The sequence below is a fragment of the Elephas maximus genome, chromosome 4, assembly GCF_024166365.1.
Source record: "Elephas maximus indicus isolate mEleMax1 chromosome 4, mEleMax1 primary haplotype, whole genome shotgun sequence".
NCBI classification, from domain to species: Eukaryota; Metazoa; Chordata; class Mammalia; order Proboscidea; family Elephantidae; genus Elephas; species Elephas maximus.
The window spans coordinates 141,765,618-141,786,817 of NC_064822.1; the positions used below are offsets into that span (position 1 = coordinate 141,765,618).

Here is a 21,200-nt window from a genome sequence, read left to right on the forward strand (position 1 = left end):
CCTCTCCCATTCTAGCAGAGTTGTATATGAACAGTTTTACCTAAAAAAGTATTTCTGTTACTTATTGCCATGTGGCCTTTGACTCATTCACACCATTTCCTAAAAGGCATTAAAAACAGAGAGCTTTTCCATTTAATCCAGAGGCCATAAATGGTAGCTTCTCATAGAACACAATATCTACCCTCTTATTCATTTATTTAATAAAGACATTTAACTGTCCCTATAAAGTAGCCTTCGGATTAAGTAAGTTGTGACTTGTTTGAAGTAAAGTATATTTACATCCAACTTTGCGTAATAAGAATAACTCTTTGAAATGAGGCTTGGAGCCCTAATCATCCAGAATATTTCTGGACAAGATTCAAAATCAGACCTCTGACCTTCCCCAGCAGTTCCCTAAATTAATTCGCTGTGTACTCTCCTTAGATGAATTGAATGTTCAGGGCAAATCATAAGCTTGCTTTAAAATGTTTCCCCTGTGTCTGCTCTTCGCTCCTAGAGATGACAGCATTTAGCACTAGCAATCATTCCCACCCTGAAGCTAAGCCGGGAAGAATGAGAACAGAGTGTTCTAACCTCATCTATACCACAGGCAGTTACTTAAGGGAAAAAAAAAAAACATATTTCACAGCCTTTCTCTAGATAAATTTGCTTCACAAACAGGGCAAAACCTTTCAAAGAATGATGTGGAATAGCATTTCTGAAAACAGATTCCATGGCTTTGTTCCCACTCTCTGAGAAAAGTCACGTCCTTAAGTGCCAGCAATCTGATTCAAACCCTTTAACACCCCTACATTTGCGATGTTATATGGTGGTGATAATCTAACTTTCATAACCTGCAAACCTGCTCAATCCAGGAAGTCATGGAGAAAACGATAAGGCCACATAAGAGGAATATTTTTGTTTCTAACAAAATTTCAGGAGGGCTTCTTGTTAATAAAAAAAAATATTAAATCATAACAACTATTCCAGCAGGTAATTTTTATCAAATTCTATTCCGTCTCGGGAAGCACCTGTTAAAGGATTTCTGATGAGAAGCTTAGGAAAAACGTTGTTGGCTAAATCAGCTGTTTTCACCCAGCGTCCAGTGAATAGACTATGCCTCCCAGGGTTCCAAGGACAGCTCCCACGAAACAGTGCCCAAGAAATCCCTACCAGATTCAGGGCCCTCACCGAAACATGCCCCATGAATCACTCATTTAAGAACTGTTATTGAGGGCTTATTGCATGCCATCAGTTTCTCTGTTTGTGCTGAGGATAAAAGGAGGGCAGGGAGAGGGGGACAGAAACTGCCCTTGCCCTCGTGAGACATAGAGCTTGATGAGGAAAAAAAAAACAATAGTCAAATAATCACAAGTTTTTGTGAAGATTATGAAAGGAGAAGTTGCTTTAGAATGAGGAGTCAAAAAAAAGTTTCCATGAAGAAGTGATATTATAAAAAATATTATAGCTAAGCTTAATTAAACATGCGTGGGGCGAGGGCATGAAGAGGAGGCACCCCAGGCATAAGGCCCCAAAGATCAATGGAACACAATATATTCAAGGGGATAAGAGGTCAGTGTGTCTGCAGCAAAGACAGCAAGGGGAGTGTCCTGAGAGATGAAACTGCGGAAGTGGGTAAGAGCCAGATCATGCGGGGTCTATTAAGCTAGTTAAAAACTGTGGGATTGAAAATGCTATAAGGAGTTATACCATGACTTAATCATCCCCCCTTGCATACCATATATAGTCTAAAGCTGATAAAGTTGATTAATGTTGAATCATGATGAAAGTTGAAAGTAGCAGGGCTTCTATGATAACTAATATTAGCTGTGTGGCCATGGGCTGATTACTTAACCTCACCTAGTCTCAGGTTCCACATCTATAAAATGGAATAATACCTACCTCCTCAGGGTGCTCATAAAGAATAAATAAGATAAATTATGGCAAGCTACTAGTTCCATGCCTGGTAGTAGCTCTTTAAAAACTGGAGTGAGTACACAGTATAGCCCTTAGATCTGGCGAGTGGGAACTTTGCCCTAGAACCCACTGTTTAAAGGGCCCCACCATGGGATCAAAATTCCACAAGACCAGCAGGACATACTCACCTGGACACCGCACCCAGTTCTCCATTTTAGACCATGCTGGTACTTTGGATCCAAGGTTTCTGCCCAGATGGTCTCAGGACTATTGCAGTGCAGTGGCTAAGAGATCGGCCGCTAACCAAAAGGCCAGTGGTTTGAATCCACCAACCACTCCTTCAAAACCATATGGGGCAGTTCTAGTCTGTCTTACAGGTTCACCAAGAGCTGGAATCGACTCAACAGCAATGGATTTGAGTTTTTTGGTGAGGTCACTTCCCCAGATATGACTCCTGAAAGTAGATATGTATTCCATGTCAAGGGGTAGCTAAGGAACAGTTGTTGGGGGCTGGCGAATGGAGTTGGGCATGAGGGCTAGAGTGTCCCCATATGTGCATGTGAAATTTCTCATGGGGCACATTGGGGCTGACACTGAAAAGAGAAGTGGGGCAGGCCAGGACCAGGAGCCATCTCTCGTACACTGCCAGCTTCCATCACGGAACCCCCCAAAAAAGTCTGAGAATTCTAAAGTCAAAACTGTATTTCCTGGTCATTATGAAGGTATATTTGTCAAGGTATGAGAATAGAAAACATGTATTTTAACATTTTGTGTCCTTAATTTATAACATTTAACTATTCAGATGTATGATATGAGGACTTCCATTTGTAATTTTACATGGTAAGAGACAAGGTCCGAGGTTAGAGCCAGGTCTGATCCTGTAGTTAAAACCTATCACACAAATTCTATTTCATTTAAACCATCTTAAGATATATGGGTTGCCTTATTTTTTAAAATCACATTAGAATGTCCATTATGCATAGGAATTCTGAAAAAGGCCAAAGGAAAAAAGTTCAAGACAGACTATCCGGTGACCTCTTTTCCTCTCTATATAGGCATGAACACTATCCAAAAAAAAATTACTGTGTTTGTGTTTTATTAAATTGTACATCTGTGTGTGGAGGTAAGACAGAAGAGGATGTAAGATCTGATGATTTTTCGAATTAATGAAAAAGGTCAGTTCTCTTTGTAAAACTTGCTCGGATTCCCTCATTCAAATTAAGTCTTTGCAACTATGTAAAGGGCATCTTTCTGCTCTGAATTCCTCTCCCAGTTATTGGTATACAAATCATTTAGCAAGAAAATGCACACTGACTTATGCTATTTTCTAATTAAAAAATATATATGGATTGATTAAAACTTAACTTTTCAGGAATTTATGTCTTCTTGGGCAAACCAAAGCTCTTTGAAGAATAAACTGGGTTCTATAGTGTTCTGTATCCCCTCTTTTGCAGCACCTCAGAATTCTCTACAGATATTTATACATCACTGACTCATTCAGTCACTTAACAAACATTTACTGAATCCCTACCATGTGCCAGGCTCTGTACCAAACATGAGGATACAGAGTTGAACATGATACTGGCTGAAAGATAAATATCTGGCACACAATAGGCACTCAGTAAATGAGTGAAGAAGTAAATGAACGAGTGAATCAAGAAAAATGGAATAACCACTTATCTTAGACATAAAGTCATCAAGGTGAAAGATTTCAGCCTGGAAGAATGTCCATGAATTAAGAGAAAAGAAAACATAAGAAAAATAAGTCCAGCCCTAGAAACTTACCTCTGAGCCATTTCTACTGCCCTTTAGAATATAGCTCTAGAATGTTGCAAAGAATTCAACTGTTTTGTAGAAACCAAATTTCCCATACTTGACTAACACTACAAAAATATCTCACGTGGTGTCAATTCCAAAGAAATCAGTGAATACGATAACATTATTGGGAGTCTTTACTGAGTCTTTACTGAGATGCGGTGATTGACTCTAATCACAAATCGGCTTCCTAAAAAGCAGTAAAATCACCACAGAATTGTATTACTCCACGTAATTTTCCTATATGCAGCATAATATTGAAGCCATAGTTTATTTTTATTTTCTCCTTACAATATTGTAGGAAAACCAGATTACTAAGGTAGAAGTTGATCTCTCCTGCAAAGCTATTTATCTTCTTGACATGCAAAGTGCCAGCTGACTTCAGAGTTGCACAGCTTTTATGAAATAGACCCATATTTGGCCACTAGTGAACCAAAATGAAATCTCTTTCTGGAAGGATAATGGAAATCAGCATTCAAATGAAGAAACTTAGTAACAAGCCAACCAGGGTGTTCAAACTTTTGTTTAAAAAAAAAAAGGACATGCATTATTCGTACTGTAAAATCTCAAACCAGAGGTGGGAAGAATGAGTTACCAACAATTTTATGAGCCTTAGCAAACATCTGTTTTCCTAAAGGAGAAACAATATCTGCGCCCCATTCATCCTCTTCTAGGTCTACACTCAACAATGTCACTTAAGGACAAGAAGAAGGACAGCAAGGGGAAAGAAACCCTCCTGAAAAAATAAATTTTGTTTTTTAAGCAGAGAAAAAGCACTGAGACATTTCCAGATAAGAAGATTTGGGGACCAAAACCTTGCCACCTTGGAGATATACCTAGACCTTTGACAAGTTCTACAAACCATTGACAGTGAGAAAACGGAGAGCTATTCCTCTGTTTCTCCTGGAAACATTTCTAAATCTCTCCCTCAATTAACCTAAGACAATCTCAACCCATAAACTTCCTAATACTTACATGCGGGAATGTCTAGGAGACACATAGACATCTTAAAGCAATTGTTTCTAAGGAACAGGGAGTTAATTAGAGCAAATTAATTCTGACTAAACCAACCCAAGAACTGGGTGAGCCTAAGGTAACTTCATTAAAGAGCACTAACCCCATTTAGTCATAGTATGTGATAAGAGCACCTCCATTCTCATGTTGTTTTCATTTTGTGCCCGTGTCGAGTTGACCAGAAACTGCCTCTATGTGGATAAGGATTAGAATCCATTTGTCATACTTACATATTCTTAAAAATCCTATCAATGTTATCAAGTAATGATGTTACCAATGTTATTTCATCAAGCAGAAATGTTTAATAGTATTGTAAAAAAGAAATATCTTATCAGTAGCCTCTATGGCATAAATGGAAACCCTGGTGGTGTAGTGGTTAAGTACTATGGCTGCTAACCAAGAGTTCAGCAGTTCGAATCCACCAGGCGCTCCTTGGAAACTCCATGGGACAGTTCTACTCTGTCCTATAGGGTGGCTATAAGTCAGAATCTACTCAACAGCAGTGGGTTTTTTTTAATGGCATAAATAAGAGGATAAGCCCAAATCTCCAGGGAAAAAAAAAGTCAACTTTACCATTTGGAATTTTGTTTGCTTTACTGAATCATTTGACTTTTTGGTTTTATTTATTTTTTTTTTTTTTTCAATCAACTCATACGAACAGTTTATACTTGGTGATTCTACCAAACTCTTTGTAGTCATCCAGAAAGAGCCAAACATAATTACTACTGCTGCCACTGGCATGCATTTACCCTTCCCAAAAGACTTTCCAAAGTTCAGGAGAAATAGGTTTGGACTATAGATAAAGCATTTCACATTAAAAAGTAAACAGAAGAGATTCAGATTATATAAACACAATGTACTCCTTCTACTAAGTTTGAGGCTCAACCCTCACACTGCTATACCTGCACGTAAACATGCCCTATCTATAAAATCTTTCTCTGCTGTATCTTTCTTCTTGTTTTGTACATACATTCCTACATGTTTAGTCAAGAAGCTGGTAGTCACGTACAATCCATCTGGCAATGTTAGAGATGATTGTTGGAATTTACTGGATTCCCTGCCCACCCTACCCTCCCCCCACCAGAAATGCTTTCCATTTAATTTGTAATAGCATTTTGCATTCGTGTTTTTGCCTCCTCAAAGCACTCTACCACCATTAAGGAACTAAATCAGCCTTTACTATTTTATGATCTGTCTCATTAAAATGGAGTTGATTTTCTCTGTGGTAGTCACTTATGTAATGTTGTTTTCTTTTGGCAAACACTGCACTTAACTAATGTAAATTCATTTTTAAGTTGTGTGCTCACAAAGAAAATTTTCCCAAAATATATTTTTAATGCTGCACCCTTGCTATAGCATTACAGGGAGCATTTTAAACTATGGAGGCATTTTAAACTAGAAAGACACATAAGCTCTTTAATGTAGTCTTTTCTAAGTACTTATAAATTATTTATAAAGACCTTCTTAAGTAAATATGTTACAACTGCCAGTGATGGAAATGGGAAATTGTTTGCTCTGTGAACCCTATTACTATTTAATTATTTGTATACTGTTAAATGATTGGCTTACTAATGAAATAAGGCTTACTCAGTAAGTGCACAAGAAAAAGCCACATTTGGCAAAGAAACTCTCAATTCTAACTCTATCACATTTTAACTCTGCTGTCTCTGCTACTACTGGACCACTTTGTACAAGTCCTTGAGTCTCATTCCTAGGAATCTGATATGAAGTGGAAAGGAACTGTCTCTCTGCAAATAAGTATATGCACACTACCAAGATTAACTAGAGATGGAATTCTAGAGACCCTAGGTCAAGAAACTATGTAAGCATTGGTTAGTTACCTCCCAACTTCTATTCTCCCTTCTCTTGGTGAGGGCCTTCAGACTCCTGTTTCAGAAAACATTATATTCTTCTGCTGTTAGTCTTGTGCTTAAAATAGAAGTGGGCCTACCCTCAGCTCCAAAGGTACGTCTCCCTTGCTCTCCTGATTGGTTCTGGAGTGAACACATAACTCAGACTTTTGCCAATCCAGCTCACCACATTCTATTTACCACAGAAATTAATCTGGAGTCATTATTTCATCTATGTTAGTCCAATCTGAGTGAACTTGGGACTTTTCCTGGGAATCCTGAGATGTAGACTTGACTCGCTTCTCCCCTGAATGATGTAGTATGATGACATGACATTCCTACCTGGTGCAGTCATTTGCATTCTCAAGAGGAAAGCTTGAAACAGCTTAGGGAGGCCACCATGTGGAACTTGAGAAAGACTATATAGAAAGAAAGCAGAGACAAGCACAAACTAAGGCCCTTGCTGACGTTGTTGAATCTGTATTAGACAGGGCATAGGCTGAGATGCTGTAACAAAAAGAACCCAAAATACAGTGGCTCAAAAATATAGAAGTTTATATCTCCCTCATTTCCATAGGTAAGTGGATGGCCCAAACTGGTAGATGGTTTTGTACCATGATGTCATTCCTGGGCATAGGATTCTTCTTTCTTGTTTTGCTACTTTTCCCTACAGTATTGTCCTCATGTTTTAAGGTCAAATCTGGTTCACCACCCTTCTATGACATCCATGTTTCAGTTACAAGAAAATAGAAAGGAAGGATGGAGGACAAGCAAGTTCTTTTAAGACTGGACTTTTCACCTTCAGCTCTATTGACATTTTGGGCCCAGTAATTCTTTGTTGTCTACCACAGATCTGTTAGTTTGTCATACTGTGGCAGCTTGCATATTGCTGTGATACTGGAAGCTTTGCCACCAGTATTTCAAATACTAGTAGGGTCACCCTTGGTGAACAGGTTTCAGTGGAGCTTCCAGACTAAAACAGACTAGGAAGAAGGACCTGGCATTCTACTTCTGAAAAAAATTGGCCAGTGAAAACCTTATGAATAGCAGTGGAACATTGTCTAATATAGTGCTGGAAGATGAGCCCCTCAGGTTGGAAGGCACTCAAAAAATGACTGATGAAGAGCTGCCTCCTCAAATTGGAGTTGACCTTAATAACGAAGTGGGAGTCAAGCTTTCAGGACCTTCATTTACTGATATAGCACGGCTCAAAGTGAGAAGCAACAGCTGCAAACATCCCTTAATAATTGGAATGTGGAATACACAAAGTATGAATCTAGGAAAATTGGAAGTCATCAAAAATGAAATAGAACACATAAAGATCAATATTCTGGGCATTAGTGAGCTGAAATGGAATGATAGTGGCCATTTTGAATTGGAAAATCATATGGCCTACTATGCCAGGAATGACAAATTGAAGGGCAATAGCACTGCATTCATAGCCAAAAAGAACATTTCAAGATCAACCCTGAAGTACAAAGCTGTCAGTGATAGGATAATAAACATACATCTATAAGGAAGACCAGTTAGTATGACTTATTGTTCAAGTTTATGCACCAGCCACTAAGGCCAAAGATGAAGAAACTGAAGACTTTTACCAACTTCTGCAGCATAAAATTGATCAAACATACAATCAAGATGCATTGATCATTACTGGTGATTGGAATGTGAAAGTTGGAAACAAAGGAGAAGGATCGGTAGCTTGAAAATATGGCCTTGGTGATAGAAATGAGGCCAGAGATCCCATGACAGAATTTTGCAAGACGAACAACTTCTTCATTGCAAATACCTTTTTTCGACAACATAAATGGCAACTATACAGGTGGACCTCACAAGATTGAAAACATAGGAATCAAATCGACTACATTATTGGAAAGAGACGATGGAAAATCTCAATATCAGTCAGAACAAGGCCAGGGGCCAACTGCAGAACAGACCATCAACTGCTCATATGCAAGTTCAAGTTGAAGGTGAAGAAAATTAGAACAAGTACACGAAGGCCAAAATATGACCTTGAGTATATCCTACCTGAATTTGGAGACTATCTCAAAAATAGTTTTGACGCATTGAGCATTAATGACTGAAGACCAAACGAGTTGTGGGATGACATCAAGGACATCATACATGAAGAAAGCAAAAGGTCATTAAAAAGAAAGAAAAGACAAAATGGATGTCAGAAGAGACTCTGAAACTTGCTCTTGAATGTAAAGTAGCTAAAGCAAACGGAAGAAATGATGAAGTAACAGAGCTGAACAGAAGATTTCAAAGGGCAGCTTGAAAAGACAAAGTAAAATATTACAATGAAATGTGCAAAGACCTGGAGTTAGAAAATCAAAAGAGAAAAACATGCTCAGCATTTCTCAAGCTGAAAGAATTGAAGAAAAAAATTCAAGCCTGTCAAGAAAAAAATACTGAAAGACACAGAAAACATCAAAAGAGGATGGAAGGAATACACAGTCACTGTACCAAAAAGAATTGGTCAATGCTCAACCATTTCCAGAGTTAGCATGATCAATAACTGATGGTATTGAAGGAGGAAGTCCAAGCTGCTCTGAAGGCATTAGCAAAAAACAAGGCTCCAGGAATTCACGAATACCAATTGAGATGTTTCAACAAATAGATACAGCACTGGAAGTGCTCGTCTATGCCAAGAAATTTGGGGGACAGCTACCTGACCAGCTAACCAAAGAAATCCATATTTGTTCCCATTCCAAAGAAAGATGGTTCAACCAAGTCCAGAAATTATCTAATAATATCATTAATACCACACACAAGTAAAGTTTTGCTGATGAAGATCATTCTAAAGCAGCTGCAGCAGTACATCAACAGGGAACTGTCAGAAATTCAAGCTGGATTCAGAAGAGAACGTGGAAAAAGGGAAATCATTGCTGATGTCAGATGGATCTTGGCTGAAAGCAGAGAACACCAGAAGGATGTTCACCTGTGTTTTATTGACTATGCAAAGGCGTTCGACTATGTGGATCATAACAAATTATAAATAACATTGCAGAGAATGGAAATTCCAAATTAATTGTGCTCATGAGGAACCTGTACATAGACCAAGAGGCAGTCATTTGAACAGAACAAGGGGGTACTGCATGGTTTAAAATCAGGAAAGGTGTGGGCCAAGGTTGTAGCTTTTCACCATACTTAATCAATTTGTATGCTGAGCAAATAATCCGAGAAGCTAGACTATACGAGGAAGAAATGTGGCTTCAAGATTGAATGAAGACTCACTCATTAACAACTAGCTATATGCAGATGACACAATCTTGCTTGCTGAAAGCGAAGAGGACTTGAAACACTTATTGATGAAAACCAAAGACCGCAGCCTTCAGTATGGATTACACTTCAACATAAAGAAAACAAAAATCCTTACAACTGGACCAATAAGCAACATCATGATAAGTGGAAAAAAGATTGATGTTGTCAAGGATTTCATTTTACTTGAATCCACAATCAACGCCCATGAGCAGCAGTCAGCAAATCAAGCAGTATATTGCATTGGGCAAATCTGCTGCAAAAGACCTCTTTCAAGTGTTAAAAACCAAAGATGTCACTTTGAGGGTTAAGGTGCACCTGACCCAAGCCATGATGTTTTCAGTCACCTCATATGCATGCAAAAGCTGGATAATGAATACAGAAGACTGAAGAAGAACTGATGCCTTTGAATTACCGTGTTGGTGAAGAATATTGAATATACCATGGACTGCCAGAAGAACAAACAAGTTTGTCTTGGAAGAAATACAGCCAACGTTCTCCTTGGAAGTGAGGATGATGAGGCTGTTTCTCATGTACCTTGGGCATGTTATCAGGAAGTACCAGTCCCTAGAGAAAGATATTATGCTTGGTCAGCAAAAAAGAGAAAGACCCTCAGTGATATCAATTGATACACTGGCTGCAATAACAGGCTCAAATATAGCAACCATCTGGAGGATGACATAAGACTGGCCAGTGTTTCATTCTATTATACATAGTGTTGCTATGAGTTGGAACTGACTGTACTGCACCTAATAACAACAAGAACAATTCTTTGCTGCACAACCCCTGAGTGGTTCAAATGGTTAGCACACTTGGCTGCTAACCAAAAGGTTACTAGTTTAAGTCCACCCAGACATGTCCAGGAAGAAAGGCCTGGTGATCTACTTCTGAAAAATCAGCCATTGGAAACCCTATGGAACACAGTCCAACCATGAAACACATGGAGTCAACTCAATGGTAACTTTTTTAATTCTTTGCTAGGTGAGGAGAGGCTGTGCTATATATTGTAGAATGTTTAGAAGAATCCCTGGCCACTAGCCCCTAAATGTCCATAGCAATCCCTTCTCCAAGTTTGAACAATCAAAAATGTCTCCAGATTTTGTCAAATATCTCCTGGGAGGTGAAAGAGTCACACATTTAGAACCATAATTTTAAGAATATGCTATGAAGGTTACACACATCACTTCCATTCACATTCAATAGCCAGATATTAGTCATGTGGCTACACTGAGTTGTAAGAATCTGGGAGAAATATTTCTAGCTGGGTTACTGTATGCCAAGTAAAACTTCAGGGGTTCTATTGCCATGATATTTTCAATCGCCTCATATGCGTGGGAAAGCTGGACAATGAAAAAGGAAAACCGAAGAAGAATTGATGCCTTTGAATTATGGTGTTGGCAAAGAATATTGAATATACCATGGACTGCCAGAAGAACGGACAAGTCTGTCTTGGAAGAAGTACAGCCAGAGTGCTCCTTGGAAGCAAGAATGGTGAGACTTTGTCTCATGTACTTTGGACATGTTATGCGTTGGGACCAGTCCCTGGAGAAGGACATCAGGCTTGATAAAGTAGAAGGTTGGCAAAAAAGAGGAAGACCCTTGACCATATGGAGTGACACAGTGACTGCAACAATGGGCTCAACATAACGTTTATGAGGATGGTGCCAGACTGGGCAGTGTTTCGTTCTGTTGTACATAGGGTTGCTGTAAGTCAGAACCATCTCGATGGCACCTAATAACCATGCTAAAAAAGAAGAGGAAAATGAATTTTAGAGGACAATTAATAAAATTTGCTACTCAGCCCTACTTCTGAACTTGTCCATCATGTCACGATAAGTTACCTTTACAATTTGTACCACTTTGAAGTAGGTTTTCAGTCACTTGAAATTCAGAGACTTAATTGGTACAAGTGTTACTTTTTCTATCCAACAGTATAAGGTGAAATTTAGTGAACATTATCCAAAGAAAAAACGGATGAAAGGAATAAGACCTGAAGTTACTCAGAAGCTAGGAAAAGACTCAGAAGGGAATGAACAAGCAGATGAAATGAGGCTATTTCTTGTCAAGGGAAGTCTTTGGTTGAAACGGAAAGGCCTTGGTCACAGGACTCATAGTCACTGTGGTAGTTAAGAAAGAGAACAGTATAATTACGTAAAATTGTCAAAATGAAAACTGCAGACATCTTGCATTATTTGGCCTTGAACTGCTGCTTTCTGGTTCTCATTGTAAATACAAAAAGCCTTTAGTGGTTCCTTTATATCTCACACAAAAGATCATTGCTTACAGCCAGCTGTTTTGCAGTTATAGTTCTATGAACTTAGCATAATTTCTATGAACTGCCTAAGGGAAGAAGGGGGTGACAATGTTCTAGGGTATTATAGTAGGGTTTAATGGAGGAAATTCCCATTTTACACATGCATGGCCTTCCAAAAATTCATCTGGAAGCCAATTGTTCTGAATTCAAAACACATTTTCCCATGGGAGTATTGTTTTTATGTGATTAGATTGCTGCAAAAGTCCTCTGATACCAGAAAAGAGAAGCATACTGTGCAATGGTGAGAAAGAAAATGCTGCAAGGAAGAGGAAGGCTTGTGTGACTTTTGCCTGAGAAAATTATCAATAAAAATCCAGGGAAGAGATGACTTTTAACTGAGCTCAAGATGGGGAAAACAAGAAAGGGCATTTCAGGCTAAAGAACAGTTCAAAGATACAAACTTTCAAATCCTCTGTGAGGAATAGTGAGTATCTACTATAAGTAGACAATAGGGTTTGTGGAGCGAAGACAAGTAAGTTAGAATTGGGCTGTGAATACCATGGTGGAGCTTAGATTTTTTTAGTAGGTAGGCCCCTAAATTTGCTAATGAGAAGAATGGTATGATCAAATATAACTTTAGCAATAATATGAAGAATGGTTTGAAATAAAGGACATAATGGCAAGAGAAATGGGATTTCTGATCTTGGAATGTGACAATGGATTAGAAAGAGAAAACCAACCAGACAGACAACATGAAGTTAAATTGGCAGGATATGGTAGATAATTGTACGTGGGAGGTAGAGAAGAAGGAATCAAAGACGATCCGAAATTTTCTGACTTTGTGGACCAGGAGACTGGAATTATGGCACAAAAACAGGTTTGAAGGGAAAGTAGTGAGCTTAGCAGATTTTTGTCTCAAGGATAACAGAAGAGTTGGGGTGACTGTAGCGTCAGAGTAGAGCAAGTGGCCTGCATGTATGCGTCTGCAAAGCTTTCCATTATGCCCCTGTAATTGAGGGAAATCATTTAATGTGTTTTGTACTTAGTTCCAAAGTCTTCTTTCAAGGTTATATTCTTTTCTTGGGATGTATATCTACATGTTGAGAGCGCTGCACCAGTGGTGAAGGCATTGCATCCAGCACCAGACACTATAGTCAGAAACTTTGCTTAGCAGAGGTAGCAATAATATTGGAAGCATGAGGATGCATTGTAGGATGCCTGAGAAAAGCAGTGTAGAGAAAAAAATCTTATTAACTATGTGTTGAAATAATGTCAAATGTGATTAAACTCATAAAATTTGGCCTTGAGAGTCTTGGAGCAAATTGAGGGAAAGGGAAAAATAAAGGAGGATCAGCTCACACTCAGAGAGAAGAACAAGGAAAGGTTTGGAAGGAAGTGTGGCATGGCAAAGCCAGACAAGGTGGTATCAAGAGTTATCTGGTAGAGAGAGAAGTTTGGGGTTTCTTTTGATTCCCACTCCCAACCTCCCCTTCCTATCACCTCCAAAGAGAGTTGAAGTCATCAAACCAAGCAAGCCTTTGTATAGCATGGTGGGTGTAAAGGACAGTAACTGAAACAGCAGGAGAGTAGGGGTATGTATATGTCATCACTCTCCCTACTCCCCTAACCAAAAGAGCATGGCAAATTCAGTGTATCCAGAGTATAAATCTCATGGAGAAGGATTGGATGGGATACAATTCCTGAAAATCTATAAAAGTGATGGTCATTCCACCTAGAGCTAGATATTGGAGCATCAGGGCTAGACCAGCCTTCTAGGAATTGGTTGATGAAGGAACCCTTCAGAAAGAAAATTCCTTTCAGCTGATGTGCCAGATATATTGGGAGGTCTTCCACTCAAGAATAACGCCTGGATAGGGACAAATGAATAAAAGAGAATGGAGCCAGATCATAGGTTGTTTACCCCATGAATTATAGTCAGAAAGGGCTTACCACTTGGCAGGGCTGTGGCAGGCAGTCGCTCACAGGCTGGAGTTGACCAAATAATCAAAAAAACATTCAAACAAAGTCTATAACCTAGTATCTGAAAATGGCCACCGAGACCAAATCATTCATCTGGTCAACATCCTGGGATCCTCTACACCCTATTAACTTGGCATAGTCCATGCTTCCAAGTCTCTGCTGTCTTGGTGCTAAAGTACAATAAATAGTTTAGCAAATCATATCAGTGTAGGTTTAACACAATGATTTTCTTACTCACTCTGGATAGAAAAAGAATGGAACAAAGAAAGGAGGAGTTCTAAGGCTGACTGGAAACCAGAAGGAAGAAACCAGACTATAAAATTTTCTCCTGATAGAAAGGAGTTAACAGAAAAAACTTAAGGTTGGAGGTATAGATATTACCCCTCCCCAGTTACCCCATCCTCCACAGCAACAATAAATTGCAAAGCTGAGGGATTCCTTTTCTCCATTTCCTCATTTTTGTTAGCACAAGGAAAGTAGGCACTTCATAAATAAAATGTCCGAGAGTACCAACATTAGCTGGCCTCTGTATATGGAAAGAAGTCTCAATAAATCATAATTTTGACTCGTACTATGCAAGAGCTTCAGTAAAAAGATTCCACATAGAACTCTGAGTTTAACTTTTCAGCTATGTGTAATTTGATCTATCAACTTCAGGAGTAGGAGAAAACTGTATAGGATATTGAATTAATTTCTCATCTCATACTTGGAGACTACCACATATAAGCAATGGTGAAAGAATTCTTCCTTTCCCTTTTATCTTATACATGATCAAATTCTTCATTAATGAACCAGTTGCTTAAAGTAGATATGCTTCTTTCTGAAAATAAATCTAGCACTTGGAACAGTTTGGCTCACCTCTGCACCAAATGAGACTTTTTCCCCATTTGCAAATGCTGCGTCCAACTCAGCAGAGTGAGTTGAGAGAGAGTAAGATTCATAGATACTGACTTAGATGTTAGCCCTTTCACGAAACTATAGTGATAATCAATAGTAAATAATAATAAGATGCGCCAGGCACACTTTGAAACACTTGCCATGTAGTAACTCAATTTAGTCTTCTCAACCCTGTGAGGTAGATATCATTTTTACCACTTTAAAGTTGAAGAACACACTCAACATTTCTCGAGCTGAAAGAAGTGAAGAAAAAATTCCAGCCTCAAGTTGCAATTTGAAGGATTCTGTGGGGAAAATATTGAACAACGCCAGAAGCATCAAAAGAAGATGGAAGGAATATACAGAGTCACTACACCAAAAAGAATTGGTCAGGGTTGAACCATTTCAAGCAGTAGCATATGATCAAGAACTGAAGGTATTGAAGGAAGAAATCCAAGTGGCACCGAAGGCACTGACAAAAAACAAGGCTCCAGGAATTGATGGAATATACCAACTGAGATGTTTCAACATGCAGATACAGCCCTGGAGGTGCTCAGTCATCTATGTCAAGAAGTTTGAAATATAGCTTCCTGGCCAAATGACTGGAAGAGATCCATATTTATGCCCAATTCAATGAAAGGTGATCCAACAGAATGTGGAAATTATCCAACAATATCATTAAAATCACACACAAGGGGGCGGAGCCAAGATGGCGGACTAGGCAGACGCTACCTCGGATCCCTCTTACAACAAAGACACGGAAAAACAAGTGAATCGATCACATACATAACAATCTACGAACCCTGAACAACAAACACAGATTTAGAGACGGAGAACGAACTAATACGGGGAAACAGCGATTGTTTCCAGAGCCTGGAGCCAGCGTACCAGTCAGGTACGGCACAAGCACAGAGACCTGCTCCACCCCCCTGAACTAACCCCGGGAGGGGGACTAGCCGGTTCCACGGGCGGCGTGGGATGCAGCCGTTAGGAGAAGTCCCCGGGAGGCAGTGACTGATCTTGGAGCAGAAAGAGCAGCATCCGAGCCGGGGAACCGTCCCGCAGGGATTTGGACTGCATGCAGGTACGCCATAAACACGGAGAGTTGCTCCACCCCCTGAACTAACCCCGGGAAGGTGACCAGCCGGGTCGCGCGGGCGGCGTAGGACGCAGCCGGTAGGAGAAGTCCCCGGGAGGCAGCGACTGGTATTGGAGCGGGGAGAACAGCGTTCCAGCCGGGACACTCGGTCGCGGCACAAGCACGGGGAGCTACTCCACCCATCTGAACTAACCCCGGGAGGGGGCCCACCTGGTTCACGGGGGCGGCACGGCCACGCGGCTGGAGGGACGAGAAGTCCCCGGGAGGCAGCGACTGATTTTGGAGTCGAGAGTGCACCGTCCCAGTAGGGGAGCCTTGACGCTGGGCGTGGGGCTGGAAGCGGAGGATCTGACCGTGACTCCAGCGGGCCAGACCCCCTGGGGGCAATCTCCACACAGCCAGCACACATAGGCGACGCGCCCGCGGGAATCTCAGATATAATAGTCATTCCAAGCAAGACAAGCAACTCTGGCTATATTCTGAGGTGCTACTCTCCTATCTCTCTGTTCCCTCCCCCACCCTCCCCAGGCGGCTTCATTAACATCTGAATAGCCTGAGCCAGAGGGAGAACTCTGATAGGGATCTGACTGCTGTTTTTTTTTAGCGGATTTTCTGGAAAAACTAGTTTCCCAGTGATGGCTCGGAGACAACAATCCATATCAAACCACTTAAAGAAGCAGACCGTGACAGCTTCTCCAACTCCCCAAACAAAAGAATCAAAATCTTTCCCAAATGAAGATACAATTTTGGAATTATCAGATACAGAATATAAAAAACTAATTTACAGAATGCTTAATGATATCACAAATGAAATTAGGATAACTGCAGAAAAAGCCAAGGAACACACTGATAAAACTGTTGAAGAACTCAAAAAGATTATTCAAGAACATACTGGAAAAATTAATAAGTTGCAAGAATCCATAGAGAGACAACATGTAGAAATCCAAAAGATTAACAATAAAATAACAGAATTAGACAACACACTAGGAAGTCAGAGGAGCAGACTCGAGCAATTAGAATGCAGACTGGGACATCTGGAGGACCAGGGAATCAACACCAACAGAGCTGAAAAAAAATCAGATAAAAGAATTAAAAAAAATGAAGAAACCCTAAGAATTATGTGGGACTCTATCAAGAAGGATAACCTGCGGGTGATTGGAGTCCCAGAACAGGGAGGGGGGACAGAAAACACAGAGAAAATAGTTGAAGAACTTCTGACAGAAAACTTCCCTGACATCATGAAAGACGAAAGGATATCTATCCAAGATGCTCATCGAACCCCATTTAAGATGGATCCAAAAAGAAAAACACCAAGACATATTATCATCAAACTCACCAAAACCAAAGATAAACAGAAAATTTTAAAAGCAGCCAGGGAGAAAAGAAAGGTTTCCTTCAAGGGAGAATCAATAAGAATATGTTCTGACTACTCAGCAGAAACCATGCAGGCAAGAAGGGAATGGGACGACATATACAGAACACTGAAGGAGAAGAACTGCCAACCAAGGATCATATATCCAGCAAAACTCTCTCTGAAATATGAAGGCGAAATTAAGATATTTACAGACAAACACAAGTTTAGAGAATTTGCAAAAACCAAACCAAAGCTACAAGAAATACTAAAGGATATTGTTTGGTCAGAGAACCAATAATATCAGATATCAGCACAACACAAGGTCACAAAACAGAACGTCCTGATATCAACTCAAATAGGGAAATCACAAAAACAAACAAATTAAGATTAATTAAAAAAAAAATACACATAACAGGGAATCATGGAAGTCAATAGGTAAAAGATCACAATAATCAAAAAGAGGGACTAAATACAGGAGGCATTGAACTGCCATATGGAGAGTGATACAAGGCGATATAGAACAATACAAGTTAGGTTTTTACTTAGAAAAATAGGGGTATATAATGAGGTAACCACAAAAAGGTATAACAACTCTATAACTCAAGACAAAAACCAAGAAAAACGTAACGACTCAACTAACATAAAGTCAAACACTATGAAAGTGAGGATCTCACAATTTACTAAGAAAAACGCCTCAGCACAAAAAAGTATGTGGAAAAATGAAATTGTCAACAACACACATAAAAAGGCATCAAAATGACAGCACTAAAAACTTATTTATCTATAATTACCCTGAATGTAAATGGACTAAATGCACCAATAAAGAGACAGAGAGTCACAGACTGGATAAAGAAACACGATCCATCTATATGCTGCCTACAAGAGACACACCTTAGACTTAGAGACACAAACAAACTAAAACTCAAAGGATGGAAAAAAGTATATCAAGCAAACAATAAGCAAAAAAGAAGAGGAGTAGCAATATTAATTTCTGACAAAATAGACTTTAGACTTAAATCCACCACAAAGGATAAAGAAGGACACTATATAATGATAAAAGGGACAATTGATCAGGAAGACATAACCATATTAAATATTTACGCACCCAATGACAGGGCTGCAAGATATATAAATCAAATTTTAACAGAACTGAAAAGCGAGATAGATACCTCCACAATTATAGTAGGAGACTTCAACACACCCCTTTCGGAGAAGGACAGGACATCCAGTAAGAAGCTCAACAGAGACACGGAAGATCTAATTACAACAATCAACCAACTTGACCTCATTGACTTATACAGAACTCTCCACCCAACTGCTGCAAAATATACTTTTTTTTCTAGCGCACATGGAACATTCTCTAGAATAGACCACATATTAGGTCATAAAACAAACCTTTGCAGAGTCCAAAACATCGAAATATTACAAAGCATCTTCTCAGACCACAAGGCAATAAAACTAGAGATCAATAACAGAAGAACGAGGGAAAAGAAATCAAATACTTGGAAAATGAACAATACCCTCCTGAAAAAAGACTGGGTTATAGAAGACATCAAGGAGGGAATAAGGAAATTCATAGACAGCAACGAGAATGAAAATACTTCCTATCAAAACCTCTGGGACACAGCAAAAGCAGTGCTCAGAGGCCAATTTATATCAATAAATGCACACATACAAAAAGAAGAAAGAGCCAAAATCAGAGAACTGTCCCTACAACTTGAACAAATAGAAAGTGAGCAACAAAAGAATCCATCAGGCACCAGAAGAAAACAAATAATAAAAATTAGAGCTGAACTAAATGAATTAGAGAACAGAAAAACAATTGAAAGAATTAACAAAGCCAAAAGCTGGTTCTTTGAAAAAATTAACAAAATTGATAAACCATTGGCTAGACTGACTAAAGAAATACAGGAAAGGAAACAAATAACCCGAATAAGAAATGAGAAGGACCACATCACAACAGAACCAAATGAAATTAAAAGAATCATTTCAGATTATTATGAAAAATTGTACTCTAACAAATTTGAAAACCTAGAAGAAATGGATGAATTCCTTGAAAAACACTACCTACCTAAACTAACACATTCAGAAGCAGAACAACTAAATAGACCCATAACAAAAAAAGAGATTGAAACGGTAATCAAAAAACTCCCAACAAAAAAAAGTCCTGGCCCGGACGGCTTCACTGCAGAGTTCTACCAAATTTTCAGAGAAGAGTTAACACCACTACTACTAAAGGTATTCCAAAGCATAGAAAATGACGGAATACTACCCAACTCATTCTATGAAGCCACCATCTCCCTGATACCAAAACCAGGTAAAGACATTACAAAAAAAGAAAATTATAGACCTATATCCCTCATGAACATTGATGCAAAAATCCTCAACAAAATTCTAGCCAATAGAATCCAACAACACATCAAAAAAATAATTCACCCTGATCAAGTGGGATTTATACCAGGTATGCAAGGCTGGTTTAATATCAGAAAAACCATTAATGTAATCCATCACATAAATAAAACAAAAGACAAAAACCACATGATCTTATCAATTGATGCAGAAAAGGCATTTGACAAAGTCCAACACCCATTCATGATAAAAACTCTTACCAAAATAGGAATTGAAGGAAAATTCCTCAACATAATAAAGGGCATCTATGCAAAGCCAACAGCCAATATCACTCTAAATGGAGAGAACCTGAAAGCATTTCCCTTGAGAACGGGAACCAGACAAGGATGCCCTTTATCACCGCTCTTATTCAACATCGTGTTGGAAGTCTTAGCCAGGGCAATCAGGCTAGACAAAGAAATAAAAGGTATCCGGATTGGCAAGGAAGAAGTAAAGTTATCACTATTTGCAGATGACATGATTATATACACAGAAAACCCTAAGGAATCCTCCAGAAAACTACTGAAACTAATAAAAGAGTTTGGCAGAGTCTCAGGTTATAAAATAAACATACAAAAATCACTTGGATTCCTCTACATCAACAAAAAGAACACCGAAGAGGAAATAACCAAATCAATACCATTCACGGTAGCCCCCAAGAAGATAAGATACTTAGGAATAAATCTTACCAAGGATGTAAAAGACCTATACAAAGAAAACTACAAAGCTCTACTACAAGAAATTCAAAAGGACATACTTAAGTGGAAAAACATACCTTGCTCATGGATAGGAAGACTTAACATAGTAAAAATGTCTATTCTACCAAAAGCCATCTATACATTTAACGCACTTCCGATCCAAATTCCAATGTCATATTTTAAGGGGATAGAGAAACAAATCACCAATTTCATATGGAAGGGAAAGAAGCCCCGGATAAGCAAAGCACTACTGAAAAAGAAGAAGAAAGTGGGAGGCCTCACCTTACCTGACTTCAGAACCTATTATACAGCCACAGTAGTCAAAACAGCCTGGTATTGGTACAACAACAGACACATAGACCAATGGAACAGAATTGAGAACCCAGACATAGATCCATCCACGTATGAGCAGCTGATATTTGACAAAGGACCAGTGTCAATTAACTGGGGAAAAGACAGCCTTTTTAACAAATGGTGCTGGCATAACTGGATATCCATTTGCAAAAAAATGAAACAGGACCCATACCTCACACCATGCACAAAAACTAACTCCAAGTGGATCAAAGACCTAAACATAAAGACTAAAACGATAAAGATCATGGAAGAAAAAATTGGGACAACCCTAGGAGCCCTAATACAAGGTATAAACAGAATACAAAACATTACCAAAAATGATGAAGAGAAACCCGATAACTGGGAGCTCCTAAAAATCAAA

General features: G+C 39.1%; 1 protein-coding gene and 1 long non-coding RNA gene across 28 annotated transcripts in view; one reads left to right on the forward strand and one right to left on the reverse strand.

Annotated features, from left to right (window-relative positions):
• Nucleotides 1–21,200, forward strand: part of SYT1 (synaptotagmin 1) — a 624,978-nt gene that overhangs the window by 583,929 nt on the left and 19,849 nt on the right. The gene's annotated exons all lie outside the window — the stretch shown is intronic.
• LOC126076545 (uncharacterized) overlaps nucleotides 1–21,200 on the reverse strand; it is a 470,040-nt gene that overhangs the window by 342,449 nt on the left and 106,391 nt on the right. For 2 of the 22 annotated variants that reach the window (XR_007517492.1, XR_007517502.1), the window contains exon 4: nucleotides 6,918–6,994. The exons of the other annotated variants lie outside the window; for them this stretch is intronic. This is a non-coding gene — a long non-coding RNA (uncharacterized LOC126076545). The remainder of the gene's footprint in view (nucleotides 1–6,917; nucleotides 6,995–21,200) is intronic. 22 annotated transcript variants of the gene reach the window in all.